Source organism: Calidris pugnax, unplaced genomic scaffold (genome assembly GCF_001431845.1).
Source record: "Calidris pugnax isolate Ruff unplaced genomic scaffold, ASM143184v1 scaffold103, whole genome shotgun sequence".
NCBI lineage: Eukaryota > Metazoa > Chordata > Aves > Charadriiformes > Scolopacidae > Calidris > Calidris pugnax.
Window position 1 is genome coordinate 2,277,419 of NW_015090990.1, and position 27,065 is coordinate 2,304,483.

Sequence of the window (27,065 nt, forward strand, 5' to 3'; positions counted from 1 at the left end):
GAGGAAAAAAAAAAAAAAAAGCCTTCCTTTCTAAATAGAAAATCTTTGAAAGTAACAGGGGGAAACTGATGGGAAGGGCTGAAGTCCATATATTCCCACCTCCTCCGCCTTGTGCTCTCTTAAAGGTGAGCTGCAAAATGCAAAAGAGAAATGTGTTAAATTCAGATGACTCGCTCGGGTGTCAGGAAGTGGCTCGAACAACCAAACGAAGGTAACTAACACATTTCCAGGGTTTTTTTGTTCATGGCCCTCCCCCCCCCCCCCCCCCTTCTCTCAGTTCTCTCAAGTAGGTTTATTCCTATCAAGGGACTAAAACACATGACTTTTCAACCTCTACTTAATTTTGCACTTGCTGTGATGCTGTTTGAGAGCTTGTTGCATGAGTAAACATTTGAAAGCCAAGGAGTCTTGACCCAGACTAGGTCCATTGCCCTGTTTGGTTATGGTGGAGATCTACATGGTGTGCAAAGGGTTACCTAGAGAGAGGTCTTCTGGCTGACACAGCCTCCTTTCTCGGTAAATGCTGAAGAGGGTTAAATACATAATAAACCCAGTGGGGAAGGAGAAGAGAGGGCTAGCCAAGCTGTTTCTTGTGCCGCAGTGCCAAACTGGTTATTTATAGCATCCTGGGCCAGAGGCTGCCATTTTCCCTTTTCTCACTCCCTGTGAGGTGAGAGGCATTTTTACTCTCCCCTGCTCCCCCTCTCATAATTTTGGCAGCTCTTCTCTGTGAACTTGACCAAACGCAGCCAACCTCAACACAGCTGTTTGATAAACAGAAACAGGGGCAGCAGGCTGGGCTTTGAAGAGGCTTTTGCAGAGCAATAACTGAAGGTTTGAATAATGGTGCGCAGTTGGCTGAAGGCTCCTCTCATTTGGAAGGACATCAGGCACAAGTGAGAGTTCGTCAAATAATTAACAAAAATGGAGAGGAGAAAGATGCCAAGACAAACAGGGGCTTTTGAAATGGTGCTCACTTCATGGCCTCTCTTCTAAACTTTCAGTTATACACATGCACGCATACTAAAGGAATCACCTCGTATATGTATGTTTAAGCAAGCTTGGTACCATGGTGAGATCTTGGAGGAAGCTCTTGACAGATCCAGGTAGAAGAAAAAACATGACACAGGTAAGACAAATTGGCTCCTTATCCAGAATTCTGAGCATTTCATCTACCTTTTTTCTTCCAAATTTTGCCTCCCTGTGTAGAACTTACAGATACAAAATGGAGTAAGAGTAACAAAGAAAAAAAATTAAACATTCAAAGTTAGATGAGAGTGAAAAAAAGACACAAACTATCTGCTACTACCTGCAAACTCTGTGGAATATGAAAGACTGCCAAGAGGATTTGCTAGCCTAACTGTGCATACACAAGTTCCTGTCCTCTGATGTGTTGAGTGTTCAAGAAATGGAAACTTCTTATAATGTGATTGGCAAAGGGAAGTATTGTTATATTTTTAAAAAATATTCCTTTCTTTACCTGGGCTTTTAGAATTGCATCAGGATGTGGAAATGGTTTAAGAGGAAAGGCTGGTCCTATTAAGATGGGTTAATACTCACATTCTGGAGTCTCTGGGACATCTAACTCAGAGCTCAGTTCTAATTTGCTAAATTGGCTTTTTCTGTCAGAGCTGGCCTTGGACATCTGGTGGTAAATGAGTTTCAGCCCTGCTTATTTAGACATCATACCTTAAAGGGAAAAAACATCTGATGAAACCCAAAGGTCGTGTTAAGACATATCACCACCAAAGCTTATGTTAAGCCCTATCGCCCAACGAAAGCTTTTTCCTAAATAACCACTCTTGTACATTGCTCAGTCATGTTTTCAGTATTTTGAGACATGAGTTTCCATTCTCCCCTTTACAGCGTTTCCCAGTGATTTGGGAACCCCACACCAGAATCTTTGGCAGACTGTTTTTTCCCCTGTTCACCTGTCATGTTTTCACTGGCGGGGATGGGGAGGAATGAAGTAATGAAGGACCATCTTGTGACTATATTTTTTCCTCAGCTTCTAGCACAGGCAGGACTTTGAGGTTCCATAAGCAGCCAGAACAATTGCCGTCTGTGAACTCGACAGGAGATTAATTTTGCACAAGGTGTTTCTGAAGGTTTGCAAATAGTTCCTGAATTTCAGTGTCAGTGAGTGCCTCTGGCAATAGGTTAACAAGAGTGTTAAAGAGAGAAGGCTTGTCTTTCTTCAACGGGCTGACAGAGTATGGTCGTTAGCAGCCCCTGCTTTCCACCTACACAGCCCTGGTCTGGAGTTCTGTCTCCATCACCTGATCAGCCCCAGTTCCTTTGAAGGCGTTTATTTCTGCACTCACACTGGGACATGCCAGGTCTGTAGGACTCTGTCCATGACATAAACATTTTACTTGGGACCCAGGCTCCCCTCTGCATCATGTTGAATGCTTCCCTTGCTGAGGAAGCACAGGAGCATGTTAATGCATAGCAGGACCTGGGATCAGGCCCTGTGTTGATGAGAGCTTTGTGGTTAGGCTTCCATTTGGTCCGAACAGTGATATCTAAAGATGTGATCAGACCTTGAAAATGTTTGGGACCCAGCAGGATTCTGGGAGACTTGCTCTCCAGCACTGTTTGGACTGGCAGGGGAAAGGCAGCATCCTCCATCTGCACATGGTGTCAGGAAAAGGTTTTTTGGGTGGTACTTAAGAGAAAGACAAAATTTTACTCCCTCTCAGGCCTCAGTGTTGGGTGTGGGCACAGGCTGTGCTGACAGAAGGCAGCTTTTACTGGCACAACAGGTTGTGCAGACCAGTCCTAACACTGGCAGAAAAGACCCGAATTGGTGCCAGCAACAAAGGTGGTTCTTTGGACACTCATCTCAAAGGAAGGGGACCGAAGACCAGTGATTTGCTGAGCAGCCCTCACATTCTAACCACTTTCAGCACCTCTAGGTATGAATGAGATTTAGTTTGGCAGTTTCTGAAGTAAAGTACTCCAAAACCCATTACCTTCTCTCTTCACAATCCCACCAAGAAAGGTCAACTGGAGGTGCAACCCCACATGAGGGACCAAGCTCATGACATGCAAGAAGCGGCTGCCTTTTCAGTCATGACAAGTTTGATAGTGCCGTGGATTGTCTCCATGAATTTGACAGGGGACTAGCAAAAAAGGACATCTAGGTGTTTTCCTCTTTCCAGGATTCATCCTGGGGACAAATTGTCTCATCCACAAGGTTCTTGTCTGTTAAAACAAGTGATACTAGTGTGTCATTTCACTCTTTTCTCTCTTCTTAATTAATCAACCCACTGCCATCTGCCAAATATCTTTTCAGGTACATGAAAAACCATTGGTGCAATTCTTTGGGACTGCTTTTATAAGCAGTGTTCCCTTCCAGAGCAGGTGCCATACAATATAGAATTTTCAATGAATTTCTTCTTCCTCTTGGCACAAGAAAAACTAGACTCCAGGTACCTATAGAGGTGTTGATCTGCTTTCTTTGCAGTGTACAATATAACACTCCTTTGCGAAATTGCTTTTCAAGGAGTGCAAGACCTGCTGCAAGTTCCAGGCCTAGTGTTGAAACAGAAGGGGTTCCAGTGTGGTTTACAGTAAATAAACAAGGTAGCTGGGAAATTTGGGTGTAGAGTGGGAATTCATGACCAAAAGCATTGAATGGTGCTCTTACAACTTCTGAAATGTGCTGGCCTTTGAGACTCTCAGCAGGGAAACAAAGGTAGACACCTCGAGTATACTTCTTTAGAAGGGAGAGAATCTATAGATGACTGCTAGCTGTAGAAGACCAGTATAAAACCCCTTAACCTGTCCATAAGTCATGAGGTAAATATGTGGTACTCAGCACTGCCAAGAGAACAGTCCAAGTATAGTTCTCTGTTTAGGTACACAAGCAAAAAGAAATCAGAGTCATAAAGCCATGAAAATGTAATGATGAGGCTCGGTTCTGTCCCCATGTGTGATCTTGTAGCTGAAAGTTAGAGAAAAAAATCTCTAAGCCTTTCACGCTCAAACTGTCTGGGAGCCAACATGGTGCAGCTTCTGCAAAGTCACAGCCATTGACAAATATAGCCTAAATCATACCTGTATTTGTGTTCCCTGCAATGGCTGAGAGTTGTCCTGGAGGAAGAAGTGCTAACATGAATTCACCTGCTTATGGGCAGGTCAGGGGCCTGCTGAGGAATGTAGCAGAGACACACTATCTCTTTCTGTCTCAATGGCACGAGATGTTAATCTGAAGAGGACTGGCTATAAAGTGCTGCTCTGTGCATGGGAAACATCCTACTGGGTAGGTACAGGTCACTAAAAGCTTATGTCCAACAGTGTTCCTGGAGTCTTGAGCTCAAAGATGAAATGATTTGACATTTCTATGCCTCCATGCAGGTTATCTAAAACTGCCAAGTGGTAAAGAAACCATACAGAACTAGAAGTGTTTGCTGAATGCTGACTCATGGCTTCAGTCTCCTGTTGACAAACACACAACTGATTCCCTCTGTGTGAGATGAAAGGAGCAGAGAGATTTACACTGTGGTTACTTCTTTGAATGAGTCAACTAAATAATCTAGCACAGCTGTGTCTTCTCCTGTGGATATGCCTAAACCATATTAATAAACCATTTTTTGAGTAACCAAAACCAGCTAGCATCTTCTGTCCCTCATTGACCTCTGTATGAATACTGATTCCAAATATATGCCCAAATCTTTTACAATGAACATGACCAGTCAGTCTCTTGATGTTATTCCTGGTTTATGTAGAGCACAGCACCATGGCAATCCATTTCTAACCAGTCTGTATCTGACCTATGTGCTCTACCCGTATTGCTAATGATTCTTTAAAATGACCATGTATGCATGCAACAAAAAAACAGGAAACAGTGAGATCTTTGTAATCCACCTCCTGTCCCAAAGAATCTGATAGATGGTTTGGGTTCTTTTTAACCATGACCTCAAAAAAAAAAAAAGAATTCCCAAAACCCCAACAAATGAAACCAAAAATATCCCATGTTATAGGCAACTTCTCCAGTCACCTGGAGCAATCCACTGAAAATCATGGAGGGGGTGATGGAACAAAATGACTCACTTTTGGGCTTTGACTAGTCTAGAAGAGATGTCATTATTCAAACATGACCAGCACTTCTGTCTAGCAGACTAAGCCTGCAGCACTGGAGTCAGAAGGGTTGGGTTGCTCTCCTAGTTCTGGTGCTGGCTTACTGCTGGATTCTGGACCAGTCCTTCTCCATTTGGAAAGAAAAAGAAAAAGGAAAATAATAGCATGGGTATGGAGAGCTTGGAAATCATACATAGAGGAGCTGAGTGTAACTGCTACACAGCAGTGTCTATGGAACCATTGTGGAATGTTTGCATGGGCCCAAGGCCATGCGCGTGGGCATGGACATAAGTTGGCTGCCAGGGAAGGAACTTGTTTGTTGCCTTAAATTGGGCCTGAGCTCTTGTCCACGTGAGTCTGCACAAATGGGAATTGTAGATGATGCCTTAGGCTACGGTCCATCCCATCAAGAGTTATTCCAAGTTTAGCCCGTCCTAAACCCAAGCACGGACATTTTAAGCCTGAGCAGCAGCCAACAGTGTGATGAAGCTGTAAGCTATAGGGTACTTCATTCTGTTCTCAAACCACTCTTCACCCTGTGATGTATGCCTAACCTCCATAGAGATTGCTGTCTCCGAACATCTGCAGGAGACTCCCCATCACCGATGGGATGAGGAAATTGCAAGACACAAGGGGGGGGTGTGTGTGGTAGGGGATCGGCAATGCAACCCTGCTGCAACTGGCATGTCCTTCAGGTCAGCATGTAGAATATGGCTGCAATGTGCATTGCAGACCCACCAGCTGGACTGTCAGTGGTCATTCTCAGAAGGATCAGTGCATGGCATTAGTTGCACGGCTCCACCGTGGGGCTGCTGGCCGCAGAAACAGCCGTCCTTAGGCAGGGTCATCCAACTGGCTGTTCAGCAGAGCCAGCTCTTGGAGAAGATGTTTCCTCGGAGCACAGCCCTGACTGGGGAAGTTTATCTGATTTTGCTCACTCTGGATAAACACTGAACCTGGGTTTCAGGTTGGAGGACTTGTTTCCCATGGAATTTGTTCTGTCTTGTGCTTTCCTACAGGAATGACACTGCAAAAGGTACCTCTTTCTCCTTTCTCTTAAACGCCTTTCCAGATTTACACCCTCCCAGCCCTACAGGCAGGCTGCCTACTCATATTTAAAGGCACAGTGCACAGAAACCAGAATTACAGCTGTGCAGCCCACGCACTCATGTCTGCAGGACAAACATGTGCATCAGTCGAGTACAGGAGGCAATGAACAACTTTTTTCCTTCCTTTTTTTTTTCAGGTGCTATATGATGAAATGGAGATATGTAAGAACCACAGGAAGCATTTATTTTAAGTACAGGCTAATGCCATGAATGTTATTTGCATTACATGACAGCCCAGTGAACCACAATATGAATAAGGAAAGGAAAAACTAGTGTTTTCCTGACCAGTAAATCTCTCTGTTGCTTTCTCAGGTTTCCTATCAATGCCAATTTGCATTTCCTTGCAGACCATTTGGGATGTCAATAGGTAACAGGCAGTATCAGTGAGGGTTCAGAATTGCAGGAGGGCTTGTGAGTAGATACTGACATATTTCTGGGGGACAGGAGGTGGGTGGATGCAGGAGCTGAGAAAGGAGGTGTTGGTCTGGCTGAGATATATTTCCCTTGATATATAGCTGGTAATTTAAGCCCATCAAAGTGAAATCAGTTTTGATAGCCTGAAAACAATGCTCTCTTTGTTCAGCTGCAAAGGAAAGACAAGCAGGCAGGCAAAAGCAAAATATTCTAGCACAAATATCCTGCTGGTTATCAGGCAGATAGAGAGAATCAAGCAGAGGATAACCTCTGTTTCAAATGGTCAGTGTCCTGGCAAATATCAGCAGGAGTAACTGGAGTTCATCAGCCTGTACTTACAATCGGATACAAAGCACTCTATCCAGACAGGGAGTGTTACCTTACATTAAACTCTTAACCACCTGAGCACCTCAAGTCAAGTGTGGTTCAGTGTCCTGCTGAGCAGCTGCTCCGTCCAGCTGAGAGTAGGCTGCTTTTCAGCAGTGGGTAAAATCCCTTCTATATAATGTCATGTTGGTGTCCTGCCAGGAGATAACCATCCCTCCTTTTGCTCAGTGAGTCACAAACCCTCTCACAGCATCTACAGCTGGGAGGCTCACTTGCTCTTGCTTCTCATCTGGAAGTTGCTGCCTCCCAGCTGTGGTCCAGGAGTGTCACCAGCTGATTTGGTCATAAAGTTCTGCTCTCACTCCCTAGGATTTCCATGAAGGGTTGCCTGATTGTCTGCTCACACTTCGCTACAGCTTCACTCAGGCAATACCTTCAGAGGGGATGCAGAGATCCTAAGAGCCTGGTGTCTCTGTAAGGAGCATGGAGAAAGTGAGCCAAGAGTGGCCATCAACTCTGCTAGCTAGTATATAGCAGATGGTGGTTTGGAAGGCCCAAAGGTACCTTCATGGTGGCATGTCAAAAGCTGGAAGGTGAGTTGGCTCTGTACAGGATAGGAACACAAGGAAATAAAAAGTGACCTCTCAAAAAAATGTAACACAAGCAACAATCACTTGTTCTCTGCCTACAAAGAAAAGACCACTCACAGAGAAACAAAAGTCATCATTTTCATTAACCAGAGGGCTAGCTTAGCCTCTACTGTTCAAATTGGCTGGCAATTTCTTCTGCACCCTAAGTTACAGAGAGGATATAACTTCTGGAGTAACTGGATTTTGACATCCCCACCCCATTGCTCACCCCCTTCCTCCAGGCAAGGATGACAGCAACAAGCACCACCCAACTCTTGTATTAGGGGTTATCCGATACAAGCAACGTCTGTGGCTGTGTGAACGTGGTTTCTCTGGTATGAGAGAAGAGGCCATTTAGATTCAAGCCAGAGTCAACATGACTCATTGGCTAATACATCCTTCACTGCAGGGCTCAGGAGGTCACTGTAGGTTCAAGTCTCACACTGGGACTTGGACTGGTGTTTCACGCTGTGGGGAAGGGAGGGGAGATGCAGAGCTCCTGGAGGTGCTTCCTATTGGAGGAGAGAGAGATTTTAATCTGAGATTCCTGCTGGCAGCTCTTCCAAAGGGGAATTAATTACACCAGGGCAAATTCATTCCTGGTGGGGGCTCCCTTAGCTTCAATGGGGCTGTCATGTGGCTGATTCTGTTGTTATTTTGGAGGAGGGCTATGTGCTATTTCTTTCTTTTTGTTGTTGTTGGTTTTGGGTTCTTTTTTATTTTTTGGTTTTTTTGGGTGACCTGGTCTTCTGGCTCTTGTCCCCTCTGGCAGTCAAACAGGTTCCAGCAGCCAAAGGTGTGTGTGTTTGTATGAGCCCTTGCAGAGTTGCTGTACGAGCTTCTGGCCTGGTTAAATCACTACTTGTTGCCTTGTAGACCTCTTTCTTTCACCTTTCTGCTAGGACTGGAGGAGGGGAGAAAGGGGTATGGGAATATAGAGTCCATCTGTCTCTCTCTCCATTTCTCAGCCATGCAAACCCCTGACAAAGAAGAAGTGATGGGGAGAGCCACATCTGTCCCCTCTTCCCTATCTAGCTCTTTGCTGCTTTTCCATCAGCACCCCTGATTTTAACACTGCTGTCTTTGCAGAGAAATGCATGAAGCTGCAACAGCCTGGGGAATTGCTCACCAACAGCTATAGGCTCAGCAGGGAACAAGGGCTGCGCAGGTAGACTCTTCCCTCCTGTCATTTCAAAGGTCTTGCTGGAGCTTGGTTAAATGGTCTTTTGCAGGGCAATGACAGCTGGGGAATATACAGAAAAGACAGAGTTCTTCCGAAGCCAGCTTCTGATGGCTTAAGCTCCTTTTTCTTGATGAAGCGAAGGGATTCATCCCTCTGGACTAGCTCAGTTGGAAGTGAAATGTAGTCAGCTCTGGGTGAAACCAAGGTTTTTGTACAAGGAAGAAAGGAAAGTCCTCATTTCTAAGCAAAAAGGGTGACAAATTTACAGGAAGGTGAATGTCAGTGTTGTCTGAGCACAGCTGGGATACCTCTGCTCTGGGAAAGGGGTCTCTGTGGAGTTCTTTAATTCCAAAAGGTTTGCAGCACCTGGTCTTAGGGCATCATCTAAAAATGGGAGAAAAGTGGAAGCTGTCAAAATCTCTCTTTGTAGAAATATGCTGAAGTATGAAACAGCCTTCCTCACAGACACAACATCTGGGTGTAGAGTAACCAGTAAAAAGTATCAAGCCCTCAGCTCCTGCTGTTTCTCCCTCAAAAGTGGCCCCTTTCATCTATGCCCTCTACATGATGCCAGTGATCTGCTTCCATGATCACTTTGAATTTTCTTCCTTACTCTTTTTCAAACAAACAGGAATTACCATTCACTCTGTCTGTTTGTCACCCACTAATAACCTTGAATCTGTCTGCTGATCAACATTGACAGAAGGTGAAAAGAAGTATTATGTTCTTACTATTATTGTGAAAATAGGCAACTAGGGTAGAGGGAAGAGAAACCCTCAGAAGGGAGAAGTTACAGCAGGGAAAACGCTATTTTTAAACGCCAGAAAATCCAGCCAAATAACATTATGCCCCAGAGTCCACCCTCAGTCAGTTCTGCTCTTCACAGGACTGATCATTTCTGAAGCAGCTGTACAGCAGATTCGACTGGTTGCTGTCTCATTTCCCATTCTCCTCTTAAAAATCACTGTTGCAGGACCATGGGAAGAGAAATAGCTCAAGAGATCAGTCCAAGTGACTACCACTTCGGGAGAGACCTTGGGCTAACCTGGCTGCCAGTTCATTTCAGAGGACAACGAAGTGGGTCGAAGTCATCAGCTCTGAGGTCATTTGAAGGGGGAGGAGTAAAGATGGGTCAAGTAATTTGTTTGCATTAAGTTTATCAGCACTCACAGATGATGCTGACCGGACATTCTTAAAGCCTCCCTCTAAATCATCAGAACTGAGGCTGGATGTGAAACCTGGTGATGTTACTGCAACAAGACCCACTGACAGGCTTTGGCCAGACCCTGCTGTCCTGTCTGATTCACCACAGAGTGCACAAAGGAGGATCTTCAGCAAGGTTTGCTCTGAAAGAGTTAATGCATTTTACAAGGAAAGCTGCCATCCCTCAAGGTCATTTTATCTCTTAGTTACATGAATTCTAGGAAAGCAAAGATTCCTTCCAAGTAAGTTGCTGGTTTATCCAAGTGATGCTGTTACAGAAATTGTTGTATAAGATCCAGGTTTTTCCAGGGTATAGCGAGTGTGTGTGGTGTTTAGATTTAGGCTGTGTGCTGCCAAGCTACTGACTCCCTTTTTTCTTCCTTTTTTCCTCCTCCCACCCTCTCTCCCCCAAATCACAAGCCTAAGAATAATTAATAAGAATAATAAATAAACAGATGAAAGTGGAAACATTCCCAAAACCTGTTATCACACAAGCAGTTTCAGTCCAGACCATGCTCGTTTCACATTGAGCCTTGGAATTGTCAATTCTCATTACTTCCCAGTGTTGAGTGCGGGAGGAGAGAATTTCGATCTCTGTTTTCCAGAATCAAACCCTCTGTTTAATGCGGTGGGGAAAGTTGAGATGAAATATAGGTCTCAGGGGACTTTCCCTGTGTGAAAGCTTATTACAGCTGTAACAAAACCTTCTAATCGGAACGGATTCTGTTACATGCATGATATTCAGGTCTTGGGCGAGGGGTGGGGGGGGAGGAGGAATGAGAAAAAGATGACAAAAAGCTTTAAAAGCAATTAAATGAGAACTGCATTCATTCCCCGCCGCCTCCTCCTCACTGCTTGCATTTGCTGTTTACGCAGAACGTTTTCTTTTCTGCATTTTGCCAGGGGTCTTGTGAGATCTGTAGGAGTTTTGCTGGGTCAGGTTGTTGAATGACATTGTGCAGCAAAGCAAAATTTACAAACTTGGATTCACCCACAGGAATGGAAAACTGTTTAGTGGTGTTTGAAATATAGAATCCATATTACCATAGCACGAGAGTCTAATGGGCTATCTAAATGCAATATTCAATTACAGTTGAAGACAGGGAACCACTTAAAATGTGTCGTGGTGTCCAAAGTTATAATAAAATCACAGACAGAATAAACCCAAAGGCACAGTCTGTGCCCAAATCAGCGTCTCTGGGTCTTTGCTGGTGATGTAAATGGCTTCACTAAAGCAACTGAGAAAAAAATTAGTGCCAGCCTCTAATGTAGACACGTACAACGTAGAGGTTGTTTTCCTGTGGTTTAGTTTCAATGGATTATATTTGCTATAAAAGACATCCAGAGAAAGTGTGAGGGAAGAAACAGAAAGGTATAAAAAGAGGAAGTACTTTGCTCAAGTTCATGGATTAATTCACTATTCTGTCCTATACCCACTGCATTGTACTAACTCAGTTTCTTGTTGCTTGTGATGGTCTAACAGGACATGTCCACCTGATTGATTCCTTTGGGCATCTTACCATGCTATGGGCACTCTGCAGAAGGGTGGTCCACAGATCAGAAATAATGTCTCTTCAGTTAAGAGACGATGGAAAGGGACTGAATCATGCAAGGGCTCATTTTTAGACTTGGAGAAAAGACCTGTGAGACAGACCTTTGGGATCTGTGTACCTCCCTGTCCATGATTTGCTGGATGAGGCTGGGCATACATTCACGTTCTAGTGGTGAAGTAACTAGAAGTCACAACCCAAGGTGCTGGCAGTTTTGAACACCATGGGTGCACTGGGAGAATAGGGCTAGGTTATGAACGTGCTTTTCAAATTCTGATTTTACTGTGCTCAATGAGCCATTTCAGCTGGTGACAAAGACCTCTGAGAGAAAGATGTTTCAGTATATGAGGAAGTGTTTTATTTCCACAAACCAATCAGTTTGTATTCTCGAGAGGATTTGTCAGGATGGGACAAAGGCTGCATAGAGTTGTCACTGTTAGCTGCCCTTTCAAAAAGAGCTGGCATTCAATTCTTGTGCCCAAACCTTAGCAAATAACAAAGACGCTATCAGGCTTAATACCCCTGGAGTAGGAGTCTTCACTCCTCTGCTACTTGACTTAATGTGATCTTCATCTGAACCTCCTGGATGATTCACCAGAGCTCTTCCAGGGCAACTCCACCTCCATACTCTGCTTTGTTTAGACATTTACTTGGGAAAAACACCACAGTATGCAACAGTAGTGATGTTAAGCCCTGCTGGACTGTAGATAGATGAAGAGCAATGAAAAGGTGATTCCTGCCTCTTACAATCTGAATTCCCATGTGATTCTACTCTTTTGTCTATTGTAAGCTCTTCTGGGTGAAGAACATCTCTGGTTTCACATAAATCTGTTGGTTAACATGAATTTGGGGAAAGACTAGGAAGCTCTCTCTCCCAGGGCTACTGTGACACTACTAAAATAAAAGCAGCAAGTGACCTAGTGTTCAGAAGCAATCCTGCAATGATGGTGATTGAGGGAAGAGATCCAAAATCATCTGATCCTCCCTGCTATTCATGTGGAACACTGTCTACGTGCTGGGACTTGAAGGAAGCAATCTCATTTTCTTCCCATGGATAGCTCTACCTTTTCTCTCCTCTCCTGCCCTCTCAGAAATACAGGGTAGGGGCAGTAAAATTATAAAGCTGCCTTTTAAAGATGCTCCGTGCTGCGAAATGAAACTCAGATAATGAACGTTTCCAGCCCAGCCAGAGGACTCTCTGAGGTATATTTTTATCTCTACGGTGCCAGAGATTAACTGTACATTTGTCTTAATGGTATCACCCTTTAGTGTTAATGGAAGCTATGTGTGTAAATCCCTGACCATCCAAATGAGAATACACTTTGAATGATCACAATAAATCAAAGTAAATGGAAGACCCCTGCAGGCCAAATTCATCCCCAGAGCAACTCCTGAGACTTTTAGGAAGCTTATGCCAAGCAGGCACAGCAAGAACAAACACAGCAGATCATGTCACCTGCTTTATGATTTCAAAGTAGTCATGATACTTCCAGTTGTAACAAAGTAATTTGCTCTTTAAAAATGGCTTGCAAAGGAAAAACATCGCTGGGTTCAGTCATTTTGGGATCTCTATAGAACTTGGAGAAACGGACTTGGTTGTTTCTTTTTATAACAAGGTTTATTTATTGACATGTTTGTAATTTATAAATGCATGTTCTTTCTGCTCTACTTTCCTGTCAAAAATTAAAAACTGGCAAGAGCATGGTAATGAAGGTAACAGAAAGTGATGCCTACTAGAGAAGGGAAAATACACCTATTTTCAGCTGCTTGAATGTCTTTGGACTGATGAAATTTTGCGAACATGTGTCTATTTTAAACAAAAACCCTATTAAATTCTCAGCAACAACTCCAATTCCCTTTTCCAAGAAATACAGGCAAGAGAGACATAAAAGAAAAAAGAGACATAGTGTTCCTGAGTTGTAAAGTAGAAACAAGTATCATACAGTATAATATATTACATAAAGTCTTTTGTGATTCATTTAGGCACTATGGAAGTAAAAGACAGACAAACCATTGTCCTTTTCTAATTTGCAGATTTTTTTTTTTTAGGTGAGGGACAGTGTAACTTAAAGGACACTGATGAAAACACGGATAAGTATAAGACAAGAAAGGAGTTTCTTCTTCCAAAAGAGTCTGCAACTATGCATATGTAGAAATGACCTAGAATTATATTTCAGACTTCATCAGCAACTCTGCATTTCTTGAAAAAGACAGGAATTCCTATTGCCCACAATACATGAGTAGAACTGTTTGAGCAGAAAAATGAGAACTGGGAAGTTAAACCTTTTGCTGGTTGCATTGTGAAATAGAGCAAAAAGTAGAAGGGAAGACAGGAATCATTGTTAGCTAAAAAGTGAAAACATCAGTACTTAGATTGTTTGATGGGAACACCGAAAATGTCCCCTTTTGAAAAAATTACTGTGAAATCCTTCATCAATCTGGCTGGTGCAATGATATCTCTCTCTTCCTATGTCATTTGGCTTTGAGGGTTTCTATCTTCTAGGTGACAAAGTCAAAGCTCATTGTCAGCTTTCGCCTGCTGTGCAAGATACATCCAGCTTGGTGGCAGCATCCTTAAATAATTCCACATTACAGCTTTGCAAGAAGAAAGAGAAAATGTCTCTTGTCATTGAGAAAAAGCTCTCAGTGTCTCCATCCAAGGTCACTTGGATCTCATAGATCAGAGGCTATTAGAGGATTAGGAAGTTACCTGCAAAGTAGCTGGTCTTCTCTGATCATTTTAATGAATCCAGTGTTTCTACACTGGGTAAGTCTCAGCTGGAAAAATGCATTAGGAAATGAGAAGTATGTGGAAGGCAACAAAGAAAAGTCAGAATATTTTCATTTGGCATAACCTGCCATACAGATTCTCTTTTCCTCTCTAGATATTGATTAGAGATTTGCAGGCTCATGAAGGTGAACCCCACCCTGACCTGTAACATTCACAAAAGTGCTTTCTTTCAAAACCTTTTATTTTGATGGATGGGAAGAGGGAATGGATGGAAGTAAATTTTCTAGTTTCAAATCTAGTTTTATGCTCAGCTGTCCTGCAATGTAACTCTAAAATTAATTACTGTGCTACTGACTGCTGTTCAGAAAGGCTGTGGCCATTTTCCATCCCTGGAGCTTTGCCGTTCTTGTTTCGTCAAAAGCTTCTATGAGCTTTGTGCCATTAAATCCCTCCTGTTTTGTGTAGAAACCTTTTATGCATTTCTGTATTGACCTAGGCAAACATGGGCCACCAAGCAGACCACGACTACCCAATGCCAAAAGGAATGTGAGGTTGCTATCAAGAGCATGAAGAAACTCTTTTGCACGTTCAAACTGTACTCCCTGGGTTACATCACTGCAGAAGTGGAACAAGCCATTGAGCTAATCTTTATATCTAAAACACACCCACGTGGCAAACTGTTAAAATGGGACCTAGTACTTTGAGTTAAATAGAAGTCCCTTCCTCCAATATTTATTCCTGGAACTCAAAATATTTTGTTAGTTTGTAGCTGTTTCTCTACTCCCCCAGTGCAACCAAGACTGAAAGCCCAAGACCCAACAGCCAAAAAGGACACTTCTTGGCCCAAGTGACAATCAGGAAGCACTGGATTTGTTGTAAGACTAATTGAATTTTCAACTTGGTTTTTTTTTCAGTAGTGAGAGGATCACAGAAGTCAGCTGGGAGTTTGATGGGGACCTGCATCTAAACAGAAAGAAGCTGTGCTGGGAATAAAGTTAGGGAAGTGCTGCTGGTGTCCTTCCATTGACTCCAGTGGTACTGAACTTAAAAAAAACAGATTTACACAAAACTCGTTTCTGAAGAACCAAAGACCTTGGGGACAAAGCTGGGGGAGTGAACAAATGGGGCTTTTTTTTCCCCTCTGAGGAGGAGGGCACACAGCTAAAGAGCAGCTCTTCCATCCTTCCCTTCCCCCTCGAGCTGGCAGCCCCACCTGTTATGAGCCAGGAGTAATCAGAGAGACGAAGGGCAGAAGTGGTATTTTTACAGGATGAACCCACCGGGTCAGCTGGAGGCCTGCTGTAACCCAATATCGAGTTGTGACTGCAGACAGGCACGATGCAAGGATTGGGGGAGGAGGGTGGTGAAGGATGGGTGGAGGGAAAGCAGGGCACCTCACTTAGGAGCCTTCTGTTTCCCTTTGGTGCCCTGAACAATGAATAGCAGCGATTGTTGATGAAATGTGTGATCCAAGCCTTGTTTAAGGGGGAGGATAAGGGAAAGCGGTGGGACAGGGGCAATGGGAACATCACTTGCAGGAACAAAGAGCACACGTGTACGTAGGCACCCTATGCCCAGTCTGCAGGGGAAGGGAGTTACGCAGAGGTATCTGTTTTGTTCACTCACCTGCTTCTCTCTCCTTTTGTGCACGCAAAACAGAGAGCCATATCACTTCAGACTTCCCCCGCCCTACACCTTGTGGTATCGCCAGGGCTGGACCAGCTCATTGCTTCCAGGGAAGCCTGTTGTCTCACCATGACAGAGTTTCCCCTATGCCTCTCATGCAGAGTGAGATTTGCTTCCCCAGGGCTGCCCGGGGAAGAAACACCTGCAAGGAGCCACAGCTGTGGTGCGAGCTGCTCTCCTAATGCTCTGTTTAGGATTACAGCACTCCAGAGCATCACATTACCCCAGTGGCTGCACTGAAACCTGGTATTAATTCACATTAGCAAGGATCAGATTTAGCATGTTGGGAGGGGGAGGACTGTTATTATTGTTTCTAAAACTGCTGGAGCAAACTCCTAGGACTGGTCTTTCATTAATCCTGGCAATGGGCAGAGGAGCTTCTTTGTTCCTCAACACCACTGGCCGCTCACCCTGTCTCCTCTTGCACGAATGCCTCTAAACTCATTTTCATGATGGGGTTACTTGCTTATTTTTATTTTTGATGTGCCAAAGTTATTAACTTTCAAAGCAAATTTCTGGATGTTGTGGAGTTGCTTTGGATTGCATTGCAACAGAACAGGGTCTTCCAGTACTGGGAGAATGGCCACAGTGTGTCACCTCTTGTGATCATGATGGATTATCCCAAGACCAGAAAAAAGGAAAGAGGGACTAAGCAGTAAGAACAGTGAAACTCTTGGACAGACTTGTGCAAGGAGGATATGGAGTCTTCATTGCTGGGTAATTTTAAGAATATCTGTTGGGTAGATCTGATTTTGTCTTTGGGTAGGGGCATTCCACGTGCCCTTCACAGTCCATTTCAACCTTTTTTTTGATGCAGCTGTTATAAGGGTGAGGTGGAGTTACTTTTTTCACCTGAAAATTTCTGGTAGGATACCTTTCTTCCTTTTCCCTATCTATACCACATCTTCTTTGGTAAGTGTTGCTGAGGCTGTATCTATCTGAGGAACATAGGCATTCCCCAGGCTTATAGGTTACACGTAGAGTGGTGTGTTTAGTTGCCTCTGAAGGGTGTTGTGATACCACCCTGGTATTTTTCCAAGCCAAGGACCATTCCACATATGTATAACTGACCCTTGATTTCAGGTGCTGCTTCTTAAATTCAAGGGAACATAAACATCAGTAGCAACAATCACTGCTCAGTGCAGCTAGTGTTAAATATCACCTGAATACCCTTGTACAGCCTTGGAATGGATATGAAAAAGGAAGTGAATATAAGTATTTGAACAGAAGCCTTCAGAGGCTGCAAATCCCAACCATGTTTGTTAATTTTATTTACAGTTTCAGAATTATCTTGAAATGTTGTTAATATTGGCTGTGGTACAAAATTCGGAAATATACCAATGCTTAAGTTGAGAGAGGTGGACTAGAACAACAGAGACAGAGATAAGACATGAGGTCTCATGCTGTATGCAGTGCCAGAGGTGAAGAATGAGAACTAGCACATCATCTACTGACTCCTGCATGACATTTCTTTGTGTAGAGGAGAGAATACTTCAACCTTGTGCATAGAAATCTTCTATAGATTAACCAGACTTGTAAAGCCAGAAGAGGACATCTGAATATCATGTTTCACCTTCTGTACAAATGCAGGCCATCAAATTTTGGCATATTACTTCTTGACTGAGCCTGAATATTTTGTTCTGGAAAAGCAGCCAGAAGATCAGAAATCAAGTGCTTTGTGTGGTCCTTTATTCCAAGTTAAGCTAGTGAACCTTGATTCCCTTCCCCTGCTGCCCTAGTGTGGTCCCACACTGTCCTGATGGGAACTCTATGCAATGGACAGGATAGCCAATCTTCAGAGTTCTTATTGGCATCTCAAGATCAAAGTACTGTAAGATTGACCATCCATCTTATCTCATACATGCCATGCTGCCGCTCTCAGATGGCAAACATTGCAGGCAGCTTTGTCATCAAACCGTTTTGGATCACTTTTAGCAAGTTACAGTGATGGACTGTCAGAGCCTGACTCCCTCAGTGGAGAAAAGTAGCTGCTGCCTGGATGTTAGGGCATCTTCTGTGGCCAGTTTAGATACAGCTCTCAATCTTTATTCCTCTGGTAGGTGTCCTGAGCCATAGGTAGGTCTCCTGCTGATGCTGTCTTTTTAGCTTTATTGCTTTCTCTTCCTCTCTGTGCTCTGACACCCAAATTTATTGATGTTCATTTTAATTCTCCTGGAAGAATAAAAAGGAAAAAGAAAATCCTGCCTTCAATATACACATGTGTTTTTCTCAGTGCTCCCAGGATTACACTGGTGTGTGTGCAAGCTGAAGGCAAGGCTCTGCCAAACTGATTTATCTCTTCAGCGTGTTATCACTCTCTGGACAACATGACTTCATACGGGGCAGAATTAATGGGCTCCTGATAGAGTCACAATGCAGCTTCCCAAAGGCCACTCTGTCTGGGAAACTCCAGATATTTCTGAGAAACCCTGGAAGTAATTAGGTGACTCCAGGAAAATCCAAGGACTTAGAGAACTCTGTTGGGGCTAGAGAACTCCAGGAATGTTTTTCTATCCTGGGTTTGGATATATCCAAAAATTCATTCCTACCTCTTTTCTCTGCAGATCTAGGGGATTCAGTACAATGAGTGTTTGGAGGGCAAGGAAGGACCAACAGAAGAGGCTTAGTCATTAGTGGGGACTTTTCTTTCAGACAACATGAGACACAACAAGGTGTTAAGCTATCCTGCCTGTAGAGCTTGATGTGTTTGTGGGAACAGAAAGTATTCCCATGACAGGAAGGGAGGTCCAGCAGAGAGCATCGAGGGAGTTTTTCTGATGAGACATAAACTTATCTCCAGTCACTCCTGGTCATTAAGATCACTTGGCATTTTCTGGGTAGGATTCTTGTTAGATCTTTGTTTCTGCTTTAATTTTCTGTTTCACCGTCAGCTGCAGGCAAATGCCTTTTCTCCTTCCTTTCCTGAGCTTTTGTAAACATTGTGCTGTAAAAACAGCTACTTCCACTCCTCTTTACATTTCATCAGGGTGCAAATATCTCCCTGATATGCCTCTTGGCTGGATTTGCTTAGAATGAAAAGTGTTGATGCGTTGTCTCATACCAAGCAATATTAACAAACCAAACAAAAAGGAACTTCTCTAAAGACAGTACAGAAAATAAACTGCTGTAGAAATAGTGAGCATCATCTAAAAATGAAAAACAGTCAAAATAAAGTCAATTTGTGCTTTTCACTGGGACATACACAATCAAGTAAGTTGCCTGACTCTGTAATTACGGCGCAGAAAATCCAACATCTGTATAAGTGATGAAATTTCATAACCTCCCCTGTATAACCTTGCTTGATTTTGACACTTGTGACTTATGATAGGTTTAGAGGTCAACCCTGAAGCGTGAGTATTGTTTCAATCATGCTGCTCCCTCTCATGAATTACGTTAGCAAGGGCTTGGTCACAGTTATCTGTGCAACAAAGAAATATTGTAGTAGAAGTTGTAGCATGGTAGGATAGTTACTGTGGTGATGTAGTTAAAATGCCTGGGAGAGAGATTTTCATTGTTGAAAAGTCTACATAATAAAGTTTAATGTAGACCATGGGACACGTTTTTTTCTTAGGATTTATGAGTGGAGCTTGGTGAGTGATACATATTTTGGTCTGGTCACCAAAATGGAAAATCAGAAGGAAAATAAAAGCTCAACCAGCACGATAATCTTCTGAGTTTTTGGATGAAAAGAAAAGGTTGATTTTGGATTTGAATGAAATGTTTCATTGGACTGAAATTGAAAGGCTTTTTATTAGTTACTTAAACTATTTAGAAAGTTGGGTTTTTTTCTTTTGTTGCTTTGAAATGCATTGCCTATTTTTAATTGTAAAGTACCATTTCAAAACCTCAAAAGTTTTGTTTTGAAAATGCCTGAGAGATTTTGAAAGATTTCAACATAGATACATTCATTGGCCAAAAATATTCACCACACTCTGCTCAGTTTGGTGATCTCTTTTAGTCCTACCCTAACACCAGCTTTTGGCACATTAACTATTATTATCATTAATAATAATAATAATAATAACAATAACCATAATATCATCACCCAGCTGTGCTTAGAAGGCCTGGGCACCAGGCCCAGATCTGCTATGACAAATCTTTTCAACTCTCTGGGCTTCTGTTTCACCTCCCACTCTTTGGCTTTCTTATCTAGTCAGATTTAAAGTCATAGGGTCAGGAACTCTCATATACTGAGCCTCTCATGTGCACACTGATGCTTGGATTGCAGCTTCTACCGCAGTGCCATGAATGGTGGATTTTCTGCTCCATCCTCTCCCATCTACCAGCCCATTACAGAGAGATTTGGAAGTGTCTCAGCCTCCAAAGACAGCTAGCTCCATGATAGCAGGGAAACCGAGGGAGCAAAATCAAATAGGAAATGTTTTTTGTTTGCATTGTATATGCAGAGATTGAGTTGTTAGTTTGGGGAGTGGGTGAAACCAAACTGTGACTGTAAGCACTACAGCCAATCTTTGCTCAGGTGTGATTAACTTCTGTGTGAAACAATTTAGTATACACCCAAAATACTGTTTGCATGGAAGACCAGCAACAATCTGAGGAGGCTGAATGTAAATATGAAATAAAACTGAGAGAAGTGGAATGAAAATGAGCCCCCCCCCTTTTTTTTTTTAACCAGAATGCCTGTTTTGAGAGGCCTTATTTCGTGACAGTCTATTACTGGGTAGAGGAAAGGACCACCTACACTTTTTCTCCTGAATCTATTGCCATGTTCCTGGTAGGGAGTGGGCTGGGGAGTCAGATATATGGGAGAGGGAACCAGCAGTAAACAAAGCACAGAGAAATAGAGCCAGGTTGAAAGCCAGCACTTGTAGCATGCAGAGGTGCTGGTAGAAAACCAACACACTTTGGAGGCAAAATGCTGAGGAGAAAGTCTCAGAAAGGACTCAAAGGACCTATATCTCATATTGTATCATTTTCTTCTGCATCTGAGCCATCAGGACTTTATATAAATCCTTAGTAAACCCATTAGGAAAGCATCAAAGATACCTGACTGCCTCATTTAGTCCTTCCATGGTATTTGACTGCTTGGCACCATGTTTGCTGAAGGAGTTAGGACCTGCTGCGTCACATGCTCTGGAGCAGGATGCCTTAGCAAGAACCTGCAAGAAGGTCATGCAGAGCAGGAGAGTCTAGCTTTGGTAGCAGGCAGCAGGGCTGACCTGCCCTGTGTTTCAGGTCTTTTTTACCTGACTGTGCTTCCCAGAAATCAGGATTAAAAAGATCTTTTTTGACGCCAAACCACGCGGAGGGGTCCATTTCGATGGATTCTGTGACTTATCCCAGCTGCCTGGAGTGACAGCTTCTGAATCCTGCTTCCCATATTGCCTCTGAAGCCCTGGACTCTTAAAATGAACAGAGCTCGTTTGCAGATCTTCAGCGCTGGCTTTGCAGGGGAAGAGGGAGAGGGGGGCTGCCTCTGCAGAAAGGTTGCTGTCCAAGAGGCTGGGAACGGAAGCAGGTTCACCGTGGTGTGAACAAAGGCCTCCAGGCACACCAGAGAGCATCTGCTCACCAGCTGATGGTAGTGCACCTGCTGAACAAGTGCAGCCGCGGCGCTCCCCTCCCGACCCTGCTCTCTGCAGCCCCCAGACCCCGTTATCCACGCTCCCCCGACTGGCACTGCTCAGTGCCGGTCCCAGCACACCAGAGAGACACCTCGCAGGAGGAAGAGGAGCTGCTGGGAGCTCCGTTGGCAGCCATGTGGAAACCGAGTCAGAAGCTGGTTCTAGCACAGGGCCACGTTGTCGGCTTCCAGATGCTGGCCCTGATGGAGAGGTTTTAACTGAGCCTTGGTTAAAGCTTCCGCATCCGTACTGAAGCCCAGACCTAAATCCTACTGTGTCAGAGGGTGACTGTTTCTTAATTGTTGCAATATTTCTTCTGGGACTGGTCAGCAGGCCTGGCATCAAAAGGGTGATTTTGAATTGTAGAAAACTCTTTTGCGGGTTTTGTGCTAAGAGTGACTGAAACTTGCTACCGGTTCATTTCAACTACATCCACCGAACCGTAACTCACTACTGCATACAAGTTCAGCAGGAACATTCCCAAAACCCCCGTAGAAGAAATTTACGGTTGCTCAACGCTCTGTTACTGGCGGCCACAACTGTGTGCGCTCCACATGTCTTTGTAATCACTTAATGACTCATTTCCTTAATCTCTCATTTCCTATAGCCTTATTACAAGCGATTCATAAACCCAGATCCATAGCTGTTCTCTGGCTGTAGTCAGGAAGCACTGAACTGACTCTGCATCTGGTTGGTTGGCTGAAGTACCCCTCTCTATTCCCCTCTGAAACTTTCCACTGGACCCTGTCTTTTGCTGCAGTGACACCTACTGATGAGGTAAGAGTGTATTAACTACATGTTCCCTCGTTGCCAAACCCAGGCAGCAACCACTTCCTGGCTCTAACCAGATGTTTCTGCTCTTCTGGAGCAAATTTCACACTACACCGGGAGAAGTTTTGCACGGTCTTGACTGTAGTGCGTTGGTGGCCAGCGGACCTGAACAAAGATCACTGCAGCAGGAGGAAATGGCTCTTCACGTCCAGGCTTCTCATTCAGCCATCAACCCACTGATGGCTGAATGGCCTTGGGAAGTAAACTTTGCAAGGCAGCGTTCCCTGGGGTGCTGTGTGGCATTGACTTGGGAAGCAGCTGAACAGGCAGCATGCCCTTGCTTTCCTCTGCAGGTTCTTTATTTTCTGGAGAAGTAACTACCGCCAGGAAGTCATACCCTTGATACTTCCTCATAACACCCACTGGTGACTGAGAGATGGGGAGTGACAGTTTGAGCCCCATTGTTAGGTGCAGCCAGGCCAAGGATTTCTCTTTTTTAGTGAAAACCATTGTCCTTTCAAATCCCAGTCTTTTCCCTAAACAATTATTTGAAAAATTTCAGCTTCAGTTAAAACGCTACCAAAAATGACCTTCAGCACCTCAAGAGGAGATGGGATGGGATCAGTACTCCAGCAGGGCAAGAAGAGAGTCAAGAAAAGGAGAAAGGAAACAAGGAACATTTTCTCACTGCAGACCTTGGCTTTAACCCGCTTCATCATGAAGGTTATCTGTTCTCCAATATATCTAAACATTGATTCACAAGGGAGAGAGCATGATAAAGGAATGAGGATAGGATAGGATAGGATAGGATAGGAGAGGATAGGATAGGATAGGAGAGGATAGGATAGGATAGGAGAGGATAGGATAGGATAGGAGAGGATAGGATAGGATAGGAGAGGATAGGATAGGATAGGAGAGGATAGGATAGGATAGGATAGGATAAGAATTGTCAATACATTCCCCAATCTCCCCCCTGCTTTGAGATCCTATCTGACTTTCACTGCAGGTTAACAGATTAAAACTGAGGCCAGTGAGCCAGGGCCAATGGATAAGCACTGTGAATCAGTGCTGTAAATTCATGATCTCTGAACCTGTCTGTGAAGGAAAGTGCTACAATAATTTTATGGAGGCCTTCGGATGTAACAGGTCTGCATAAGAGGAGAGGCACTGGAGAAAGTCTATCTCACACTAGAAAACCTAGCTACTTTTTAGCCATTGCTTTGTGGGATATGAGCGCTTGAATCCATTGCTGCTTTGATGCAGAAGCAATGGATCTTCACCATCCATCTTCACATCCACCATCACCACAGCACAAATGGGGCCAACACACTAAGAAGCTAAATGACTTACCCAGTGTATCAAGGAGGAGCTTGCTGTAAAGTAAAGCAGAATCTGTCTACAGCCCACAGTAAGGCTTTGGCCAACAACTTCTCTTTTTAGAAAGGACCTCAGTTACTTATTATAAGCTACAGGCTGCAGTTTGTCATGTACTGTATGTAGCACCACCTCCTTCTGGATGGATTCTGCACACCTCTGCTGCTCACTATTCATGTAAATTCAGAGTCTTCTGGGTATGAATCTTAATTCTCATTGTTTTGTTACTGTGACTTCTCCTGTAGGACCCTCCAGAAAAGTGGACCTACCTTGAAGACCTGAGCCCTTCCGAGGATGGGAGATGCTACTAATAGATGGAAATTGTGGATGCAAATCCTTTCATGTTGGATGAAACTCCACATTGAGAGGCTTGAGGTTAGCAGTTTGAAAAGCTTTTCAGCTTTTTAAGAAATTCTGTCTTGGCTGATGGAGACATGGACGAGGGGCACTGAACCACAGGGTTTCCACTGAGCCCACAAACATAAACAGAAAGATCCTTCATAGATATCAGGTTTGTCCCAAGTAAATCAGAGCTGCCAGAGTTCAGGGGAAGACAGAGATGTCTTCGGGGTGGTGCATAGACAGAAAAACAGCAGACCAGCTTTCTAGCGTCTAATTTGTTAGAATAATGCAACAAGACAGATCACATAACATGAAAACCTTATCTAACTCCCCCCGTACTCAACCTGACCTGGTGCTACAAAGAGCTCCAGTGTTGCCAGCTGAGAAACCACAGTGTTTGCACTGAGATCTTGCAGTCCCCCAGTGCAACAAGCCATGGCATCGCAACAGATTATCTGTGATTCCCAGTTTTTGCAGGCACAGGAGGTCAGTGCCACAGCGCCTGCAGGGAATGTGACTTTTCAGCTGTCTCGCTCTCCCCAGTACACTTTGACCTTTGTGCAATCTAATATCAAAGAACCAATTATTCTCAACACTCATATATTTTCCTCCATAGACTCAATGCCACATGGTTGCCGGGGGCAAGACATCATGCTAATCAAGGCAATAATTCAAGGGAAGGCAGCGGGGGGCTGTCATGATCGGGAGCCCTGGCTTCTACTTCTGCCTCTCAGCCATGAATATGGGCTCAGTAACCCCTACTCCTTCCTTCCCTCTCCCTGCAGTCTTTGCTCTGGACCTCTCCTGATGTAAGTTATATACAGAAGTCAAAAGGGATACCGGTGTACACCAGTATCCCTTGCCATACTCAGCTTTCCTTATCACCTATGGGTCTCTTCTAAATAGAGGCACCATTGTCCAGTGCTTATTTTTCTTTCCATTCCTACGCACCCAGAATCAGCTCCCCTTTATCCTTGTGGCTGCAGCAACTGGAGCCATTTGAAAAGTGACACTGGGGAAGGATCACTGCCTTGGTGGGATAGGGAGAAGAGAGGAGGTTGCAGTCCCATAAGACAGATGTATCTAAGTATCCCACTCCTCACTCAGTGTCCACAGCCTCATTTGACCTCATCTGCCACCACCGCATACTGTGAGCTCTCAGCATCAGAATTAATGAAAGATCAAAGACCCATCCAGGATCCAAGAGCAGGCATAAGGAGCTGCCTATAATTTTTCCACCCAAAAAAGGTGCTTAAGGACTGCATTAAATGTCACAATGTACTGACAACTGGGACTACCAAAATTCTGAGCTAAGGAGCAAACACATTTCCCACTTGTCCTGAGTATCAGCCCCAGCCCAGGCTGTCAAAAAAAAAAAAAAAAAAAAATTCTAAAGAAAACCTGAGCCCAAATGGGGTTATTGAGATAATTCAGAATAAAGTATTTAATCTAATCTACTGAAATATCTTTTCACTTTTTTTTATAGAATCATAGAATCATAGAATGGTTTGGGTTGGAAGGGACCTTGAAGATCATCTAGTTCCACCCCCTCTGCCATGGGCAGGGACACCTCCCACCAGACCAAAAAAAAAAAAAAAAAAAAAAATTCTAGAGAATACCTGAGCCCAAATGGGCTAGAAATTCAGTTTCAAGTGCATGGAGCCACCCACTCTCCCAGGCTAATATGGTACTGCAACATGGCCTCAAATAGAGTAAGATGAGGAGAACCCACCTTGTCAGCTCCTAGGAGGAAGATGTTTTACAGATATTTTATATGTTTTAATAGCATTGTTGACTGTTCTGTCACTATGTCTCAAGGGCTTTTTCAGTGAAAAGTGTGGAGTGCTGAGTGAGTGTGCTGGAAATTCATTCATCCCCTGCAGACAGGTGGGGTTAATTCTGGCTAGCACAGAACTAATGGGGGGATGGGAAAAGAGGATAAACACATGGAAGAAATAGAAGTTTAAAGACTTACTGCACAGTTAAACCAGACAGGTAGGATTGTGCTTCAGCATCGGTTGTTTTCCTATAATTGTTCCAGATTTCTTGCAAACTAAAAACACCTACAAAGGGCCTGCAAGCTCCAAATCCCCCTTGTACTGCATGCAGGCAGTGGCTGCACCTTAAAAGAGCTCAGGATTATTCTGTGGCACATCCTGGGGTGCAAATCAGCTGAAATTTAACCTTAATCGCTATGGGTAATCAGTGGAAAGGGCTCAGTTCAGGCTACAAGAGTAAACACAGATGAGGCTGAAAACACTCAAAGCTTCTTAAGGAGGAAAAATATGAGGCAAGGGGTGGTTTCGGCTAAGACAAAAACATAGTATTTCAGAAAAAAAAAGACCAAATGCTCAGATTATAGAGCATTCAGACATGCATATGTGAGCAGTCTTCCTCTTTCATAGCAGGATGCAAATGCTTCCTATCTTTCTTTTTGCAAATAGAAGAGACAATTTCAACCTGAATGAGTTTGATTTTAAATGACCAAAAAGTCAATACTTCCCCTCCCAAAAGGAACTTGCAAAATATGAGAACAGGAAAGGAAAACACTACAACTGAAATGCCTGCTTGCCTCCTTCAACATTAGGGTCTTTGGAGAGTTAGAGCTGCTCTGCACCAAAAGTAAAAGGTTTACATACCAGTGTTCTAAGAAAAAAAAAAGGTGGAGAAAGCTAGAGGCTGAGGTGTCTTTTTCTGCAACTGGAGCCCTGAGAAGATAGAAAACATATGCTTTGCCTTCCTGATATGTATGTGCTTTTTTAAAGGAATGAAGCTACTGGAGAAATTGAAAAGGATGACTCCTGGTACCCAAGTGGAAGATGGAAGCTAAACTTTGTCTAATCAAGACTCTATGAAATGGGTGTGTGTGGGAAGAGAAGAGGAGGATGAGCCTTTTCTTACCAGGAGACACATATCTGAGCAGTTCCCGTGTGGGAGCTAACATTCCCATGATGGGGCTGTGCTGGTGCAGGTCCTATTGGGTAATCAGATCCTCCAGCCAATAAAGGAAATGAGCTGCTGGTCCTGTCCCACAAGACCTTAGCTCCAAGGACTGATGGATCCCTGTGGAACTCTG

General features: G+C 43.8%; 1 long non-coding RNA gene across 1 annotated transcript; it reads left to right on the plus strand.

Annotated features, from left to right (window-relative positions):
• Window positions 1-9,985: 9,985 nt before the first annotated feature.
• Window positions 9,986-26,850, plus strand: LOC106895150. The gene is made up of 3 exons (XR_001413368.1): window positions 9,986-10,192; window positions 23,893-24,022; window positions 26,755-26,850. It is a non-coding gene; the product is annotated as an uncharacterized LOC106895150 (long non-coding RNA).
• Window positions 26,851-27,065: the final 215 nt, after the last annotated feature.